Source organism: Cynocephalus volans, chromosome 17, assembly GCF_027409185.1.
Source record: "Cynocephalus volans isolate mCynVol1 chromosome 17, mCynVol1.pri, whole genome shotgun sequence".
Taxonomy (NCBI): domain Eukaryota; kingdom Metazoa; phylum Chordata; class Mammalia; order Dermoptera; family Cynocephalidae; genus Cynocephalus; species Cynocephalus volans.
The window spans coordinates 41,497,460-41,518,276 of NC_084476.1; the positions used below are offsets into that span (position 1 = coordinate 41,497,460).

Consider the following 20,817-nt stretch of genomic DNA (forward strand, 5'->3'; position numbering starts at 1 on the left):
AGTTTGCTGGCTGGCTAGGTTAGGCATCTTTGTAACCTGGTGTTCTAAATGTTCCCTCTTGGGGAGGCCGTGACTCTGAAAATGTCAAAGCACTTCTACCTGCTGGGACTGAGTAACATCCTTTCTTTATCACATGGGCTGGCTACTTGTCTAAAAGGTAGCATTAAAAAAAAAAAGCCATGCCGTGGAAATAAACTGGTTAACTAAAATACGTTCAGAGTAAGAAGTATTGTGTATTTGTGAAAACAGGAGAAGGAACAAGAATAAAAGAAAGATAAAGATTTAAGATGTAAGAAAAAGAACTTAAACGTCTGAAAGAAATCTGCTGGGGATGTGAGTAGGCTGCAGTGTCAGCAGAACTAGAATCTTCCATGAACCATTTCAAAGACAGGGTATGAACCTACGAAATTAAAAGTTATAAGAAAGTGGAGTAAAGGTATCCCCTCATCATCTCTCAAATATTGCTCTCAACAAAAACAACAACAAAGGGAAACAAGATTAGAAACAAAAAACAGTGCCTACAAAGGGAGATGCTAATGAAGAAGCAAGCAGATTCATTCTCGTAGTATCCAGGAACGGCTCAGGAATTGGAGACTAAGTACCTCTGAAAATAGGGGAGAGTACTGAGCAGCTAAAAATAGGGATGTTGGTTAACATCTCTAGAAAAATCAACAAGTTCTCAGTACCCACCACCAACCCCACACTGTCAGGAGACCAAGCATCTCCTGCTCCCTAAGGGAACTGGAGATTTATTTTCTGGGGAAATTTAAGTGGAATGGACTTAAGGCACAGAAGAAAACAGCATGCAAACTGCGGGAGTACGTGAAAATCTCCACAAGAAGATTACAAGACTCCTTCCTTCCCCTATTTCAGGAGAATAACTAAAACAGCCAGACTTATCTATCCCTCCTGTACCCCTGAGAGATTACTTCTCTGCAGAAAGTGAACTACCCAAAGAAAAGACTGTCCGATACAGACTTCTGGGGGTCCCCCACCGAAAAGTCAGCTTGTTGCAATTGCCCACCAGTCAAGTTTGCCAGTTGCTACGCCTATCCATTCACAGAACTTCCAATTAATTTTTAATGCCTTATTCTTAGATATGAATCAGTAGCCAAGGGTTAACAAACTTTTGAGGATAGCCTCCAACATAAAGAATAGCGTCGAATAAAAACTGAAAAGAGGAGTCTCAGAAACAGAAACAATGCAGAGAAAGAAAAACCAAAACAAAACACAACATATGAGGTCATTTTGTCACTTTATTAATGATGCTAACTTTGAACTTTTGGTTATGATAGTATGTGCCACTGTAAAGTTACCATTTTCTCCTTTGTAATTAATAAGCAATTTATTGGGAGACTTACTTTTAGACTGTGTAAATATCCTGTTCCCCATCAAATTTTCATCCAATCTTTTTAGCACCCACTGGTGATTCTTGTCTGAATCAGTTATTCACTATTATGATCGAAAAATGATGATTTTCTCTCTATTATTCCTTTTATATTTATTAGTTGCCATTCTAATATAAAAAAGATTTCCCTTTCCCTTCCTTTCTTCATTTCCTTATTTGGTGTAAGTGTGGACTCTTGGATTTTTTTTTTTAATTCAATGTGTCATAATCCATTACTGGTATTATTGATTTTGATGCTCAGATTGTCCCAGACTTGGCACTATTTGATGCTTTTTTTTCATTATGAAAGACCTTTATTGCTATGTATAAATTTTTTAAAGTTAACCATTTATTTTGAAATAATTTTAGACTTACAGAAAAGTTGCAGAGTTAGCTCAGAGTTCCCCTAATGTTACCATCTTACATCTTACATGGTACATTTGTTAAAACAAAGACGTTAACATGGAGTACATTGTTATTGACTAAACTTGCAGACTTTATTTGAATTTGGCCAGTTTTTCCACTAAATGTCCTTTTTCTGATATTTAGCTTTATAAAAAATGAAATACATTATAACCTTTATAAAACATAGTAGCTAATTAAAAATTAAAAAAGCCACCTCCCGCCACAAAAGATATGCAGATGTGTACTGGAAGTTGCAGATAAACAGCTTAGATGTTGTTATAAGCGTAGCTTAGCAGAGAAAAAGATCTTCATTTCCCACAATCAAGACACTGAATAGTTTTGGGAACTGTCCAGACAAATAATTTTTAGCAAAAGCAAGCAGTACTGAAAAACAGACAAGACTATGTGATCTTAGTGTACTTCCATCCCCGGTCTTTCCCAATAGTCACCCTGCTGACCTTTCACCTTAGGACACTCTTCTTTGGAAAGCAACAGGAAGTACTTTTTTGTGGGTCGACCTAGTCAGGTGTCCTCTACACCAGCAACAACCTTTGGCCAACTTTTCACCTCAGACTGCGTGATTGATTCTAGTAGCAAAGTTCAGAAATGCTCAAATCATAACAAATCAAAATAAATTATGATATACTGTACTCTCTTGTCTGATCTAGAATTATCCTTAGGCTATTAATTGATCTCATCTTGTGAGCCAATTAATCAAGCCACAAGCATCGACTGTATTCTTACTGTGTATAAGGCACTGTGCTGGATGTTTAGGGGTAATAGTCCAATTTGAGGGGCTCATAATTTTGTTAAAATAATTGCCAATATGCCTCTGGAGAGGGCCAGGGCAGTAAGAAGTATGTTTCAGGATATGAGATAAGGATTACAGCAGTGGTTTCAAGCTTTTTTTCGGCCCTTGTATATAAAACAGAGCTACTCTGGTTGAAGCAGGGGAGGCCTAAAGCCCTATACACTCCAACTCCCTCTCCCCACTGTGGGGATCCCCAAAGGCACCTCCAGGGGACCCTAGGGCTTAGAGAAAGAAATTGTGAAATCCTCTGGGCACAGGCAAAGGCAGGACTGAGCATGATTTGTTGGGGGTTGGTGATATGGGGAATGAAATAAATGATTCACTGGCAGAAATCATCTTTTCTCTTTCTCTTTCTTCATGGCTCCCAAATCAAATATGTTTATAAAATCATGCTGATTAACTTTATTAACAGCAGCCTTAACTTCCCAGAACAGAAATAAACATTCTACATGAATTAGAAAAGTCAGCTTGTATAACTACCCTGCACCCTCCCGCCAAGGTTCTATGTCTTTACAGGCCATGAGATTATGAGATTAGATGGAGGCTCTGCGTTTCCTACAAGATAAGTACTTGCTGAAATGTGTGAGAGATGCTGAAAGAATCTGGATCTTTAAGAACTGGTGGTAACAGTGATTCCTGTGGGTGTCTGGGCTGAGTTGCAAAGACAGAATAAACAAGTTGTTAGATGCCTGAGAGCACCTGGCTATGGCATCAGGAGTCTGATTCCACAAATGGAATAGCAGCCAACGCCCAGGTCATCTGTCTTTTCTCCGGGTAGAGTGTAGCTGCTCCTCTGAGGGGGCCACCATTCCTCACTGGTATCATGTTATTTTGGATTCCACGTGAGGCCAGCCAGCATGCTGGGAGTATGCTGAAAGAGGCCTAGCCTGAAGGCTGTCCCAGACACACCAGCTGCTTCCTTATTAGGCCTCCCTAATATAGAGTCCTCTTTCGAAGCACAAAAGCCTCTTGCTTGGCTTTTGGCTTCTTACATATGCTGTAGAAAAGTTCAGTTAAAAGTCCACTCCCAAAAGTCAAATACAAACACTCCAGAAGAGGCTCGGCTCTGAAGCAGAATGGGCTCTTTCCTAGGACCACCTGGTGTGGGCACACCTTCTTTTCCCCAAGTTTATCTCCTCCTATATGAACTGGAAATATGCAGGTACCTTTTAAAAAAATCATTGACAGAAAATATCCAAGGGTGGGACTCTCAACAGGCTCCAAGCCTTTTACCTCTTAGGCTCAGCAGCAGTGCCTACAGCAACCGAGGCCCCAATTCAATGAGTGGAGACTGCAGCTCTGGGAAATTAAACCCAGGAAAAGAATAAGCTAGAAGCCACTGACCCTCACTGAGCTTAAAGGGTCGCTTTTCTTTATTCCATAAAAATCTGATAATAACAAGCACAGCTTTGTCCCAGAGTCTCTCTCAGCTCAAAAGGAATCATATAAAGAGAAAAAGTTCTTCTCTTCTGCTGATCCAGCTAACATGTGCAGACCTTTCTCCATTAGGCCAACCACTTGATTCCCTTCTTTGCTTGGCTCATAGTACCTGTTTGGAGGCAGGGGGCTCAATCAGATGACCTCTTATGGTCTCTTTCAAGTCTAATTACAAACTAAGCCAAATTAAAACCTGGAGCCCAGGGCTGGCCAGTTAGCTCAGTTGGTTCGAGCGTGGTGTTAATAACACCACGGTCAAGGGTTCAGATCCCTGAACTGGCTGGCTGCCAAAAACCAACAGCAATAACAACAACAAAAAAAACCCTGGAGCCCAAAGGAAAGTGCCTATACAGAGTGTTAATAAATGCCCTCCCTCTCACCCTCCTGCCTTTCAACATGAACACAGGGACACATACACACATCTATGCTCCCAGGTGCCTGGCTTCTAACTGCCACAGTCATAAGTCTCTAGAGATTGAGAATTTGCCATAAATCCTATTTCTTTTGAGGATGTAGTGGGAGAGAGGAGGACTGTAGAGAACTAGGAAAGATTTAGTTCCTACCTTGACAGACTGAGTTCTTCAGATGAGGGGATGGAGAACGCAGCAGTGAACGAGGCCTATGGGGTAAAGCCCCCCAATGCCAGGTCTGGGGGAACAGCAAGGGAGCAGGAAGCCTAGACCAGACGCAGTGTACCAGGGTGGGTGTGGAAAGCCCAGCATGGCCTGCTTTGCTTGGAGGACAGCTCTGAAGTGTGTGTTTGCAGGAGCAAGTTAGCTGGAATGAAAAAGGCCTCTGTGCTGCTCCCTGACTATTCAGCGTGGTCAACCCTTGCTTATCCTCTGGCTGTTCCTTTTGGCTCCTGAGCTCCAGGAAGCAAGGGCAGAGTGTTCTCTGCTCCCCTCCACCCTCCAACTAGGCAGTGGACTGAAGCATGCAGGCTGGTAAGCCACTATCCAATCAGTTTGTCCAAAGCTGTAAATAAAAGGCCACATATGCACAGTGAAGTAGACTATGAGAAGAAACTTAGATTGAATTACACAAGCCAGTTGTGGGGCCAGGGTAGGGGTAGGAGACAGAGGGGAGAGAAGCTTAGCTGCCCTTCAAGGAAATCCTTTCATTCAAGCTCCCCCCTCCCTCAGCATGACTGCCAGAAGCCATCAAAGCCTTGTTCCTCTGGGGAACCAGGTTCCCATCTGACCATGTTCTGAGCATAGTCACGGTCCCTGAGACTCTTCAGTCAGAGTCAAAACCTTTTCCCGGAAGTGCCTTATCTTTCAGTAGAATTTAGATGACAGCCTCTGGAGTCTAGCTCACCATGCTTGGTAGAAGCACTGGGACTGTCTCACTAGCAGGTGGCAGCAAAGACCATTTCTGTGTACCAGTAATTTTGTATTTGCTTCAGTTATAAGACTAAAGGGAGAGTAATTTTTTTGTTTTCATTTACTTAAAGAACTTAAAAAGCAAGTGACTGGAGTCTGGCCTGGGTCCTTAGGATCAGTGGCCTAGGTTCTATAATGCTCAGAACATGGACTTTGGTATTAAGATAGGTCTGTATTCAAATATGACACACTACTTGCCAGCTGTGGAACTCTGGGATGTCACACAACCTCACTAAACTTCAGCTTCCTCATTTGTAAAACTGTCATGATATTTTCCTTAAAGGCTTGAAGCAGAATTAAATAAGATATTGTAGGTAAAGTACCAGACACATGGTAAGTGCTTGGTAATAAGTCACTATTATTATCCTCAGCAGATGACCAATGGAGTCCTTTCCTCTCTCCTTTCCCAACTTCCCAGGAAACCTAAAGGCACCAGGTCTAGGAAACTGGCAGGAAAAATCTCAGTAAAAGAGTCAAAGGAAAGGGAAAGACAGCCATGTTCCCTTTTTCCCTCCTCTGCACTAGGACGGAGCCAGTCATCCTGTGCCCATTATACTCTAGACTGGTAGGCTGGACCTGGGAGCCTCAAGGATCTCACAAACCAAAGATACTAATCCATCTCTAGTATTACCTGTTGGAGGGCATGCTCTCAGACTGACCGCGCTTCTCCTGGGGCCCCAGATCAGATCCCAGTAGGGAAAGAGGAGAAATGGTCTGATCCCAAGTTGGCAGGAGAGGTCTGTCCAGGCTGTTGTCTGCCGATCACAGCTGCCTGTGAGGCCTATGGGTTAATAATAGCAACTCTGATGCCAATGGATTAAGACAGAACCGTAGGAGGTGTTTATTTTTACACTCTGGCGTCAGTATCAAGTTCTACTGGTTACTGCCCAAATCTAGGACAGCTTCCTGCTACTAGAGTGGCCTCAGGCTTCTCCAGGTTGCTAAGTAGGATTCTGGAGAAAGCAAGCCTTCCTGAACAGTTCAGCATTAACAGGCACAGGAAAGGGGAAGGGGAACAAATAGAGCTTTCATATGTCCAGTGGTTTAGTCCCAAATCTCTGGGACCAGGTGAACCTCAAATTGAAAGCTGTTGCTCACAGCATTCTCCTGAGTCAAGTAGGCTCTGGACAAAAGACCTAATATGTTGTTTCGGACAGGACATATACATACAAACAAGCACAAATTGGTCGCACTGAAACGACCTGAATAAAATCAAGGAAAGACTGCTACTCACCTAACCAGAAGCTCAGTCTTGTCAGTCACAAGTCCCAGACTAGTGCAGTGACTGTTGACATTGTAAAGAAAAAGCCTGCTTATAGAATATTTGAGAAAAAGGATGGCTTAGGCTGGTTCTCAACTGATTTGTATAGTTTTTACCAGGTACATCAAATTCCTTGAAAATGTGTGTCACCAGAGTTTCTTTCCTAGACATGACACAACAGGATAGAAACACCAAGAACAAGCACTCATCTGGCAAAGAGCCACTACCCAGATAATCTTTCCTGAAAGCCTCTTTATCCCCCAAGGCCTAGTGATTGGGGTCCTGGGGATCTTACACTTTGACAACAGCATCTGGAACTCTGTGGATATCCCACTCATCTCCCTGAAACGCAGCTCCTGTCACAGATTTCTGCTTGCTCACCAGGCAGACAGGAGTGCAAAGAGGCTGACAGCTGGGCAGCTGATGTCAATAGACATCATGTAGACTGGCCTCCTGAGGGGCCATGTGCACAGCAGACTGCTGTGGAATGAGAAAAATGTACCACACACCAGGTAGGAATGCTGAAGTGCAAAGAAAGCAGTCAAGCAGCCAAGTGCACAGAAACAGTGACTCCATCATCTTCCTGCCTGTGGCTGACTCATAACCATCATCAACGATGTAACATATCAGCACCTCGAGGAGCCAGGGTGCTGGCAGGAAGGCAGGCCAGTGAACCACTCGTTCAATACATTTTTTTCCTGTCATTCAAGGCTTATCCACCTGGTCATCAGAACAACAATGGAGCCTCAGAAACAACCAGATTTGATCACTATTGATAAAGGAGTTTGAGCTCAGCTCCATTTGGAAGCTACCCATGCCCAGGACAGTGGCAGGAAGCCCAAGGGTAGGAACACTGCTTTCATTCTTGGCTTTCTCTCTGACTTGCTGAGTCATCTGGAACAGAGTACCTGTCCTCTCAAAGCTCTAGCTTTACTATCTGGAAAAGGGGCTAATTGTATCCACCTTCTGGTGTTGAGGCAAGGAAAAATATTTGAAAAATATAAAGAATAAGTAACAGGGAATGTAAATGCTGTAAAGTCTTCAGACTGAAGTATTTTAGTAATACAATTGTCATCCATGCATATAGGTAGAGAGCCCTGGCCTTCTCCTGTGCTTGTCCTTCTTTCAGGTCATGGTGGCCATGTTGGGAAGCGGGCCTAGTCTGTGGCCAGAGGTGCAGTGCCCTTCCTTCAGGCCCATGATTCCACTTCTGGTTTGAGGAACAGGTGAAATAGTTAGGAATCTGCTCACCTAGACATTAATTACCACTAATGTGTAATAGAGAAGATAGAAACATGCAAGCAAAAAGAAAAACCTCCATTCACCCCCTTGCTCTATCTAGGAGCCACAAACCTAATTTTCTCGTACATCTGGGCCTGGGACAGTGATCTGAGGTTTGTATCCCACTGATACAGCATTCAGCAGCAGGACCTACTGGACTTAGCCTAAAAGGCCTGAGAAAGCAACATTAATGAAGGATGTATTCCACTGCTCAGTTAGAACAAAGGCAATACTGTATTCTAAACCCAACACAAGCATTCACTCTTTATAGCCCAGCAATCTCTCAGGCTGGGGTTAGTTTGCTAGGTCTCCAGAACTCATGGAGATGAGAAATAGAAATCTATTCTTCACTGATGCTGATAACCTCTTTTTCTACAAGCGCCTATCCTAGAATTCAAAATACATGTTCAAACCTCCTGCAGTCTCTGGTGAGACCCACCTCTTTTCAGAGAAGGGGCCTCTGGATCAGGAATTAGCAAACTCTTTCTGTAAAGGGCTGGACAGTAAATGTTAGTCTTTGTAGGTCACACAGTTCTGCCACATATTTTTCTTTTTTAAAAATTTTACTGTATATTGACAATTTGTAATTGTATATATTTATGGGGTACAAAGTGATAATTATGGTTTATGAATACAATGTGGAATAATTAAATCAAGCTAATTAACATATCCATCATTTCAAATTCTTATCATTTTTCATTGTGAGAACATTTGAAATTTACTTTTAGCAATTCTGAAATGTACAATACACTTCTTTTTTTTTTTTACACAACCCTTTAAAAATGTAAAAACTATTCTTAGTTTGTGGGTCGTACAAAAACACCCTGGTATGGGCTTTAATTTGCTGACTCCAACTCTAGACCTTAAAGGCCTCTCTATTCCAAGTCTTTTTCTCAAAATTCTGACTCTGTTGGGCCTGCCTAGAGATCCTCTTTCCTTCTCTCACAGGGCTGATACAGATATTTCAGAGGCAGCCCCCCGCCCCCCCCCCACACTAAGGAGCCACTGAGGAATGTGAAGGAAGAATCTTGAGGTTATTTGTATTGGAGCTGACAGACTAGCTAGTTTCCCTCACATAAAGCACTTCAAAAGCATCTGTGGAATTTAGCTTACTGCCTTACCAAACTGGAGTGCAGACTGAACCATAAACCATTTTTATCTTTCTATTTCTGCTTAATAATACTATCCCATGCCTCAGTAAGGCCTTTCCCCTCGTCTGCTCTCAGGTTCCAAATTCACATTTGATTCACTCAGGCCCCCAAATCCCTCTCCCTCCTCCCCTCGCTGCTTCTGTATGTGGTATGGGTGGGGACAGCAGGGAAACTATCAGCAGACTGATGGGCTTGGACATAGTAAATATGGATGAAAGGTGTGAGGGTAGGGGTTTGTTCATTTTGAGCAAAGACTTAGGGCTGACTGTGAATCTAGGCACCATCACAAAGAGTTATAGGCTTCGTAAACAGGGACCAAACTGCAATAGAAGCAACCTAGATAAGAAAGATGTACAAACAGTTTTACCTCCTCACATACCATGAGCTAGAAAGAAACGAATGACTAATAGCTAAAGTCTAATACTTATAATAATATTAGCTATTATTATCTACCATGCTACCACTGTGCTAGATGTTTGTCATAAATGCATTTCTAATCTCACAATTAACCATGCAAAGTAGCTATTATTATCCCTATTTTGCAGTTGAGGAAACTGAGGCTCTTGCAGAAATTAACTCTATCCAAGATCACAGAGCTAGAAAGTAGGTGAGTTAGGCTTGGAACTCTTGTCTGACTCACTCCAAAGCCCTTGCTCTCTCCAGAATGATACACTGCTAATCTGGTGGAGAACAACAATAAGCAAATGCTTTAATGAGGGTCCTGTTTAGACTTTGTTCTAAATAGCAGCAATCTGTTGGTCTGCCTTTTCTATAGTCTGAGTACTAATGAATAGCAAGGTACTTAAAATCACAAGCATGACAATTTCATGTGATAGTGATTCAGGTCAAATCAATACAGCTATATTTACTTAAGCTGGGGACTTATCTGAGCTAATACTTGTTTATTCTTTATAACAAGAATAAAACAGGATTTAATATTAAATCTTTGCCTATTGGTCAAGTAAGTCTCTTTTCAACAGTGTATCTTTGTGTGTAATCTATGCTGTTTTATAAACAATTTGGCTGAATTGAATTAGTTCCCCCCCTTCCCAGGCCCCAGATTATTAGTTGCCAATCAAATAAATATCCATTCTCCCTTTCTCTTTCAAATGAACAGAACCCTTATATTCAGCTGGGTACAATGCTGCCTAACTAAAATTCTACATTTCCATTACCTTTGCAGGTAGAGTGACTGTTTGACAAAGTTATTGCAGAAGTGTTGTGTGGGACTTCTGGGTTGTCTCTTTACGAGGAATAGGGCGCATCCTTCTCCCTCCCTTCCTCCACCCTGCTGCTAGGAAGGTAGGTGTGACGACTAGAGCTACAGTGAGCCATCTTGGACCATAAAGATGGCCTATGGATGGCCGATCAAAACACTGGAAGGGGCCTGGGTCTCTAACGACTGTGCAGCTGCCATACCAGCCCAAGACCGTGAACCTCTGGACTTTTGTTATTGAGAAAGAAATAAACTTCCATCTTATTTAAGTCACTGATTTTGGGTTTCTGTTACTCATATTTATTTCTACTTTATACATCCTACCACATCCCCAAACCATCAAGTATTATTGATTTTTCCCACCCTTCTCCATCCCTACTGCTGCTGAAGACCAGCCTATACTTACCACTTGTCTGAATTCCTACATCAACCTCTAACCTGGTCTCCCTCCCCAGAGTCATCCTTTGAAAATGAAGTCTATTTACAACATCACCCTCTTGTTTAGACACCCTTCAAAGGCTTTCCAAACTCCCTAAAGGTATACTCTGCCCTTCATAACTTACCCCTTCAGTCTCATCTTTTGCCCTGCTGTCATACCATCGCCTCTGAACTGATTGGAACACTGCCCCTCTATTTGTCTGACTCCTAATCATCCTTCATGTTTTCAGCTAAAATACCACAAGTTTAATGACTCTTCCTAGACTACATTATGTTCGCTGGCTGTATGCTTCCAAAGCACCTTGGTGTTACAAAGCTGTGCTCTAGGCCAACTGAGCTAACTGGCCAGCCCTGTTTATTTGGTTTCTAACACTAAACAGCAAGCTCCATGGGGCAGGAACCCTGTCTACCATTATTTACTATCATATCCTCAGAACCTAGAAGTATCTGGCATACATAGTAGATTAATATTTTCAAATGAATGAATGAGATTTTCAAGAGGGCAGCCAAGCAATATGTAGCAAAATTTGAAATAAGCAAACTCTGTAGTCTACTCCCATGAAATGTATTTAAAAGAATTAACATTATAAAAGCACACTGTTCTATACATAAGGTTGCTTAGTGAAGCACTGTTTATAAAAGCAAAAAATTTTTAAGATAATTCTAAATGCTCCCTCATTAGTGAACTGGTTAAATAGATTATGATGCAATCCATGTAATGAAATACTCTACAAAACATTTTTAAAAATGTAGTGTTAAGGGCCGGCCCGTGGCTCACTCGGTAGAGTGCGGTGCTGATAACACCAAGGCCATGGGTTCGGATCCTATATAGGGATGGCCGGTTCGCTCACTGGGTGAGTGTGGTGCTGACAACACCAAGTCAAGGGTTAAGATCCCCTTACCTGCCATCTTTAAAAAAAAAAAAAAAATGTAGTATTAGAATAGTTGTTGAGATGAAACTATGTCCATGACACAGTTTTTTCTTTAATAAAGCAATTTACAAAGTACAACTCACAGTATGATTCCATTTTTAATTTTAAAAACGTACACATTTTCTTCCTTTTGTTTATCTGTAATTTCTGAGTTTTCTAGCAGGAAGTGGGCTGATGGGGGCCATTCTGGGATTCTTACAGGCCTGGAAGCCTGGGCCTCATGGAGCATATCAGCACAGGAGACATGAGAGACTACTCACTTATGGACCAAAAGAGGACAAGATACCTTCACCGGGACAGTGTTTATTGAGTGCCTACTGAGTGCCGACACCTTATTTTAGGGAAGAAGCACAAGCTACAGCTATGTACTAGGGCAAATTATAATTCACTGAGAAAACTAAATGTTACTTTAAAAGATTCAAGTTACAGTCATAGTTCTAAAATGTTTTATATTAGCTTGAGAAAATTATGTGAATAAAAACAATTAAGATGAGAATAGCCTTGAAACTTGTGCCTGACCCTTTCATGAATAATTTAGTAAAATAACAGGCACACCTGAAGAGGGCAGATCTTCCTGTAGTTTTGTTTATCTTTAACTAACACATTAATTTACAGGTCAGCATAAATCTGATGGTTATCTCTATAGAAAAGTTAAGAATATAAGAATTACATTCAGCACTAAGGATTATAAAGCAAGGATGTATATTGTAACTACTTATATACATACATGTCCTCTTTCCTAAGGATCAAAATTGTTGTCTTCATCTTTGTAGTCACTCAATGCAGCCTAAAGCGGGGCACATGGTAGCTGCTTAAAATGTTTACTGAATTGAACTAAGGAGGAACTGAATCTTCACCAAACTAAATTGGAAAAATTTCTTTCTCCAGAGCAGAATGTGATTCATTATAGCTGTGGGTATCTTCACACATGCTTAGTTCTAGTCCTCCTTGTTGGGGTATAAAGTGCTGAGGAGGACATAGGGAATGCAGTTGTTGGCTTGTGCAGTCTGGAATGTGCAGGGGGAGTATGCAGCAGGACTAGCAGTTCCTCTACTGCCAGTGGGAGCTGTAGCATGAGAACCAGCACAGCATGTTCCAGCCAGAATGACAGATGTCCCTCCCTCCCTCTTTCTTCCTATCTTTCCCCCTTCACCTCACCAGTCTTCACCTCTGCCCTGTTAGCAGCTTCCAATGGTGGCTACTGAGCAACTAGGAAAGAATGCTGGATGTGTCTCCAAAAGTCCAGCATTAGCTGAGGAACAGTTTGTTTTTTCCTAAGAAGGGCAGTCTATAAAGTTGCATAAGACTCAGCTCCCCTCACTGGGAGCTTTTCCAACTCCATCTGGACAGACTCCTCAAGCTGTTCAGAGCTTCAGGAAAAGGGTTTGGAATTTCCTGCTCGGCCAACCTATGCTGGAGCCATTTCAGGGTAGAGGTAGGGAGGTTCTAGCAGAGAAGGGAGAAACTGTTTCCACTGCCAGCTGTGGCCACACTGAGTTCACATGGGAACAGGAAATAGCACAATCCATTTATAGTTAAAATCTCAGAATAAGGACAAGTCCTTTGCCAAAAACACATCCATCTGGCCTCAAGACTGTGGGGCCCCACCCAAAGGAGGCAGGACCTGGGGAAGCTAACAGCCCAATCCAGCAGCACATCAACAGGGCTTCGGAAGGGTTTCCTTTCCTGCTTTAGACAAATGTATGAAGGAATTCAATTGTGGTCCTGAAAACCTTAGATGCCAAAGTCTTGCCCAAGGACTAGATGAATTAGTCAATAAATATGAACTGAACATCTACAAAATGCCAGGTGTTGTACCACATGAACAAAACAGACCTGGTGCCTGCCTTTGTTGAGCTTATAGTTCACCCAGGGAGACCAAACAAATAGCTAACTATGACCACACAAACTATTAAGTAGGCCTTTGGAATGTGCTGCACTGACAGGAAAGACAGCTAAATCATAAAAGCCAGCTCTGTCCACGGAGGACAATTAGCATATTTATTAAATTGGGTCGAATTTGTACTGTATTAGCAACTAAAATTGTATGTTTGAACTGAAAACTCTGGCCCTTGAAAAGTCAGTAGAACCTGTCAATAACCTGCTCTCAGTTGAGCTCCACTTTTATTTCCATTCATTTTGCTGGAGTTCAGTCCCTATTTACCTTACATATTTTTATTTAAGGCATAGGAACTCACTTCAGCTAACAAACTACCATCCATTTTAACGAAGAAATAGAATCCTGATTGCTCTTTCCAGCTTCAAGCCATTCATTTTTACTTCTTTTTTGGTCAATGTACAGAGCTAAGAAAAAGTGGGTATACAACTCTGCTCTTAAGGAATAATTCCGTAGCACCAGGCAAATTATTTGATCCCCCCTCAGCCTTAGTTTTGTTTGAAAATGAGGATAATAATACCTCTCTCACAGGACGGTGATAGGAGTTACAGAGAAGACATCATTTAGGACTGGTATGTACTGAGGGTTCAATAAATCACAACTATAATATCTGCGAATCAGGAATCACCTCTTCTTTTCTTGAACCCAAATCCTTCCTATTGCCTTTTTGAGGCTGTACAACTGTTCAATTTACCAATTAACAATAGGGAACCATGTCACTGTCACAGCCAGTGGTTTCTTTTCAATAGGCACACTACCGCAAATTCTTTAACCTTTCTTCATGTCTCTGTTCTTTGTCCCTGTGTAAGTTGTAAAGTGTCTCTGTCCCAGGAAACATCCCAAGGGAAAACATCGAAAGGTTAGAGTGAATATGTAAGTTTTCATGAAATCAAGAATTTCCCACACAATGACACAGGTACATGACTACCTGAACTGCTCACTTATGGGCTAACAAGATTCTCCTTAAAAGTTCTAATTATTTCCAGACATGTACACCGTGTGATCCTCCCCAAGTCCCATAACTTCTGTTTTAGAAGTCTCTCTAGTCTATCCTCTATTCTAATTCCTACAACCAGTGATCTAATTCTAGGCCCTACCTCAACTCCTCTTCCAAGGGCTATTAATTCAATCTTTGGGCAAAATCCCTATGGGCTAGGAATTGAGATTATTGCTAGGAATATAGCTGTGAACAGAAGAGACATTATCCCTGCTGTCATGAGCTTACAATTTAGTGGAGGAAAGCAGACAAACACTCACACAAATAAAAATATAACTATAAACTGTGATAAATGCCATGAATAAAAAGTATAGGTTATTAAGAGGACCTGATTAAAACTGGATGGGTCACAGAAGGCCTCTCTGGCAAAATCATGTTTAAGCTGAGGCTTGAAAGGTGAATTGAAAGGAAGTTAAAAAGGTGAAAAGTGGGGAACAACATTCCAAGAAGAGGGAGTAACGTGTGAAAGGTCCTGAGGCAGGAAAGTGGTTGGTATCTTAGAAAATCTGAAAAGAAAGCCAGTGTGGCTGAAAGTGTCTCTCATACTTGATGATGTGGAATCCATTGATGATCCTGACATAAACAATTTCAGAGGAGTAGTAGGAAACGAAGTTAGACAGAAGGTTCAAGAGTAAATGGGAAATTGAGTAAATGAAGACATCATGGGTGGCCAGTGAAAGCTGGCTGTTAAAAAGAGTAAAGAAATGGGACAGTACCCAGAGGGTAATGTGGGATCAGGGGATTTATCTTTAAATTAATGTTTATTTTATTAAATTAATATGTGCACACGGTTATGAAGTAAATTGTATTATACTACAAAGTTTGTGATGAAAAAATAGCAATCCCAGGTCTACCCTTTTCCACCTCTGCGCTGCTCTCCAAAGAGCACTACTTTCAAATCTGTTAGGAGCTTCACTGGCATTTATGTCCATATTTCTAAATAATAAGCTTATTTAATTATTTTTCCATTTTAAACATTATCTTTGGGCTTCCTAGTATGGAAGACAAAAACTTAGCATTTTTACACCCACCTTCTTCACAATTTCTGGTTAAATTAATATCCAGTGTTTACTCTGACTTGATAGTCTGTGAACCCTTATTACTACTATAAAATTTATAATATAACTTTTAAATACTTGACTCTCTTTTGTTTAATTTTCTATATATTTGTCCATAATTCTTCCCAAATTCTTTAGAAGAACTGTAAAAATCCCTCCCAATACAATTTTCCAAATGGTCAAACATGGTTCCTTTTTATCTTTTTCCTGGAATATCTTCCTTCTGGAACATTCTGTCCTTCTGCTACATTCTGAACTGACTCTTCTCTGGGTTTACAGCACCACTATCACACTGGGCTTCTCTTTATCATCATTCTAGGAATTTCCTTTGTCTCTCCCCTATGCTAATTGCTTTGTGTTCTAGATCCCATGATGCCTTTTTCTTGTTTACGTTCTCATTTTGCTGTAGTAGCTTCCTAACAAAGGATATGCAGCGGGAACATTTTTGAAATGCATGCCTGAAAGTATATTTTTAAAACTTTCACAAATGATAATTTAGCTGTGTATAAAATCCTAGGCTAGAAATAAATTTCTCTCAGAAATGAAAGCACTGTTTCATTATCTACTAATTAGATACCAGTATTGCTGAGTCCAACGCCATTCTGATTCCTGATATTTGCATGTAACCTTTTTTTTTTAAAAATAAGAGTTCTGCAGGAAATCAAAAAATTTCTAGAAACTAATGAAAATAAAGATACATCATACCAAAACTTGTGGGATACTGCAAAAGCAGTACTAAGAGGCAAATTTATTGCAGTAAATGCTTATATCAAAAAAATGGAAAGACTCCAAATAAATGACCTAACGCTACACCTCAAAGAACTTGAAAAACAACAACAATCCAAACCTAAACGCAGTAGACGGAAAGAAATAATTAAAATCAGAGCAGAACTAAATGAAATAGAGACCCAAAAAACAACAGAAAAGATCAACAAAACTAACAGTTGGTTTTTTGAGAAGATAAACAAAATAGACACACCATTAGCTAGATTAACAAAAAAAAAAAAAAAAAAAAAAGAAGAGAGAAGACCCAAATAACAAAAATCAGAAACGAAAAGGTAGACATTACAACTGACACCACAGAAATACAAAGAATCATTGGAGACTATTATAAACAACAAATTTGAAAATCTGGAAGATATGGATAAGTTTTTAGACACATAAATTACCAAGACTGAACCAAGAACAGAAAGAAAACCTGAACAGACCAATAACAAGCAAGGAGATTGAAGCGGTAATTAGCAATCTTCCAACAAAAAAAATCCAGGTCTGGATGGCTTTACAGCTGAATTCTATCAAACTTCTAAAGAGGAGTTAATACTAATTCTCATGAAACTGTTCCAAATAATTGAAACAGATGCTACTCTCCCATTCTATGAGGCCAACATTACTCTGATACCAAAACCAGATAAAGACACAACAAAAAAAGAAAATTACAGGCCAATATCCTTGATGAACCTAGATGCTAAAATCCTCAACAAAATATTAGCAATTAGAATACAGCAACATATTAAAAGAATTATACACTATGATCAAGTGGGATTCATCCCAGGGACACAAGGATGGTTCAACATACTAAAGTCAATAAATATGATACATCATATCAACAAGCTCAAGGACAAAGACCATATGATCATCTCAAGAGATGCTGAAAAAGCATTTGACAAAATTCAACATTCCTTCATGATAAAGACTCTCAACAAATTAGGTATAGAAGGAAAATATCTTAACACAATAAAAGCCATTTATGATAAGCCCACCACCAGTATTATTCTGAGTGGGGAAAAATTGAAGGCCTCCCCCTTAGGAACAGGAACAAGACAAGGATGTCCACTCTCACCACTTCTATTCAACATAGTACTGGAGGTACTAGCTACAGCAATCAGGCAAGAGAAAGAAATAAAGGGAATCCAGATTGGAAAAGATGATGTAAAACTTTCCCTATTTGCAGATGACATGATACTATATATAGAAAAACCTAAAGACTCTATCAAAAAACTCCTAGAGCTGGTTAATAACTTCAGTAATGTTGCAGGATACAAAATAAATGCCCCCAAATCAGTAGCATTTATATACTCAAATAATGAATTAACAGAAAGAGAAATTAAGAAAGTAAGCCCATTTACAATTGTCACCAAAAAAATACAATACCTAGGGATCAATTTAACTAAGGAGGTGAAAGACCTCTACAATAAGAATTACAAAACACTTCTGAAAGAAATTAAAGACGCAAAAAGATGGAAAGATATTCCATGTTCTTGGATTGGAAGAATTAACATTGTGAAAATGTCTATACTACACAAAGTGATCTATAGATTCAATGCAATCCCCATCAAAATACCAATGACATTCTTCACAGAAATGGAAAAAACAATCTTACCTTTCACATGGAAAAACAAAAGATCCCAAATAGCCAAACAATCCTGAGCAAAAAAAAACAAAGCCAGAGGCATAACCCTGCCTGACTTCAAATTATACTACAAAGCTGTTGTAACCAAAACAGCATGGTACTGGTATAAAAATAGACATTCAGACCAGTGGAGTAGAATTGAGAACCCAGAAATCACTCCTCAGGCTTATAGGCATCTCATATTAGACAAAGGCAACAAAAATCTAAATTGGGGAAAAGACTGACTCTTCAACAAGTGGTGCTGGGAAAACTGGATATCCATATGCAGAAGAGTGAAACTAGATATGCATCTCTCACCATACACTAAAATCAACTCAAAATCAATTAAAGACCTAGGTATAAGATCCCAAACTGTAAAATTACTAAGGGAAAATATAGGTGAAACACTTCAGTAGTTAGGTCAGGGCACAGGCTTTATGAACATGAGCCCAAAAGCACAAGCAGAAAAAGAAAAAATAAACAAATGGGACTATATCAATCTAAAAAGTTTCTGCACAGCAAAAGAAACAATCAACAGAATGAAAAGACAACCTACAGAGTGGGAAAAAATTATTGCTCACTATGCATCTGGCAAGTGACTAATATCCAGAATATACATAGAACTCAAGCAATTATACAGTAAAAAAATAAATGACCAAATTAAAAATTGGGCAAAGGAGCTGAATAGACATTTTTCAAAGGAAGACATACAAATGGCCAATGGATGCAAGAAAAAATGCTCAACATCACTAGTCATCAGGGAAATGCAAATTAAAATCACATTGAGTTACCATCTCACTCCAGTTAGACTGGCTATGATCAAAAAGAAGGTGAATAACAAATACTGGCGAGGGTGTGGAGAGAAGGGAACACTACTGCACTGCTGGTGGGACTGTAAATTAGTACAACCACTTTGGAAAACAATTTGGAGGCTTCTCAAACAACTACAGATAGATCTTCCATATGATCCAGGAATCCCTCTTCTGGGTATATATCCAGAGGAATGAAAATCATCATGTAGAAGGGATACCTGCACTCCCATGTTTATTGCAGCTCTGTTTACAATAGCCAAGATATGGAACCAACCTAAATGTCCATCGATGGATGATTGAATAAGGAAACTGTGGTATATATACACTATGGAATACTATTCTGCCATAAAAAAGAATGAAATACTCCCATTTGCAACAACATGGATGAACATGGAGAAACTTATGTTGAGTGAAACAGGCAAAGCAGAGGGATAAATACCGCATGTGCTCACTCATATGTGGGAGCTAAGAGAGAAAGGAAGGCAAAAAAGAAAGACCACAGTAGTAGTGCCATGATCCAACAGAGGGAGGGACTATTCCTAGGGCTACAAATTGGAGTTGAGGGGAGAGGGCGAAGAGGTGGGAGGTTGGGGGATAACTGGAAGGAGACAAAGGGTACAAAAGTAATTTCTGGTAATGGATATGCCCCCAGTATGAATCTGGCCCCCACATCATGGACAGGAGGGGGGATAATCAGCTTTGTATCTCATGAATATTTGTAATAAATAAATTAATTAATTAAAAACAAATAAATAAATAAGAGTTCTGAAATTTCTCCATATCCTTGGTGTTCCAAATTTTTGGATGAGGCATACTGCATAGGTTATTTCTATTTGTTGTGCTGGGCACTCAGTGGGCCCTTTCAATTTGGAGACTCATGTGCTTAAGTTCTGGGAAATGTACTTGTATTCTTTCTTTTCTTTATTTATTTTTGTCTCCCCTAGTGTTGAAGGTTTAGAAAAGGGAGGGATCAAATGAGGAAGCAACATCCCTGAGAAGCAGAAGTGGCTCCGGAATTTCTATACAGGTTGAACTTAGGAGCAGCAAACAGATCAAAAGGGTTAGGTGGGAGTGAGGTGGCATGAGAATAATTGTCATGAAGTTCCATTTGCATAGCAATCATGGTGCTTTTACTGAGAATATAGGGTTATATGGGGTGGCTTAAAAAGTGTATAATTTAGGTCTGATAATTGCTCCTGTATGGACATAAAAAACAATCTCAGAGTGGTTTAAACAATAGAAGAAATTTATTGCCATTACTTATCAAGAAGACCAGAGACGAGTTACTGTGGGGTTAGTTAATTCAAAGGTTCAACATGTCATTTAGATCTGCAAACCTTAGGTCAGAACACGGCTGTCATTACCATTTCAACCACTACACGTAGATACGTTAACAGTCAGAGGCATATGGTAAGGAAGGTGGATATCTAAACAAACGCTGTTCTTTTCAAAGGAGGAAGAGGAAAATAGTTGTTGGGCAGGCAACCAATTGTGTATATTTCAGGGCACTACTATGACTGGAAAGATAAAGTAGGAGGGTGTGCAATCCAGAGTACCAGGGAGAGATTACTTAGTCTTTGTTAGAAGGTGGGATACTTTTTCTAATTAGAGAGAAGGTGGCTGTAGACATATTTGCAGATTGGTTGTAGGAAGTGTGAGAGTTCATGTTCGATGGCTTCCCTTTTTTCCCCAAGGTAAATGAGTCAAGAAAATCAACAGCATATGGATGGAGAAAGGAAGGGTAAGAGGTTGAAGAGAGTAATGAAAGTATGAAATATTTATTGCAAGGAGTACAGGAGGAACCTTATTAGAGAAATATAGTAAGATTGCTGCCAACGTAAGTTTGGTGATGATGAATTTAAAATGATACTAAGTCTGCTGGGCTATATAATTTTCTCCAACAAAGCTTAGCTGTTTGAGTACAGACACAGAGAAGGTAAGGGATAACCCCTTATTATGTTCA

General features: G+C 40.1%; 1 protein-coding gene across 6 annotated transcripts in view; it reads right to left on the reverse strand.

The window, feature by feature from the left end:
* Positions 1–20,817, reverse strand: part of RUSC2 (RUN and SH3 domain containing 2) — a 64,667-nt gene that overhangs the window by 30,734 nt on the left and 13,116 nt on the right. For 2 of the 6 annotated variants that reach the window (XM_063082301.1, XM_063082305.1), the window contains exon 1: positions 6,054–6,203. The exons of 3 other annotated variants lie outside the window; for them this stretch is intronic. The gene's annotated coding sequence lies outside the window, so the exon portion shown is untranslated. Of the gene's footprint in view, positions 1–4,603; positions 4,984–6,053; positions 6,204–20,817 lie in introns of those variants that run through there. One more of the 6 variants, XM_063082302.1, reaches the window with a different exon arrangement.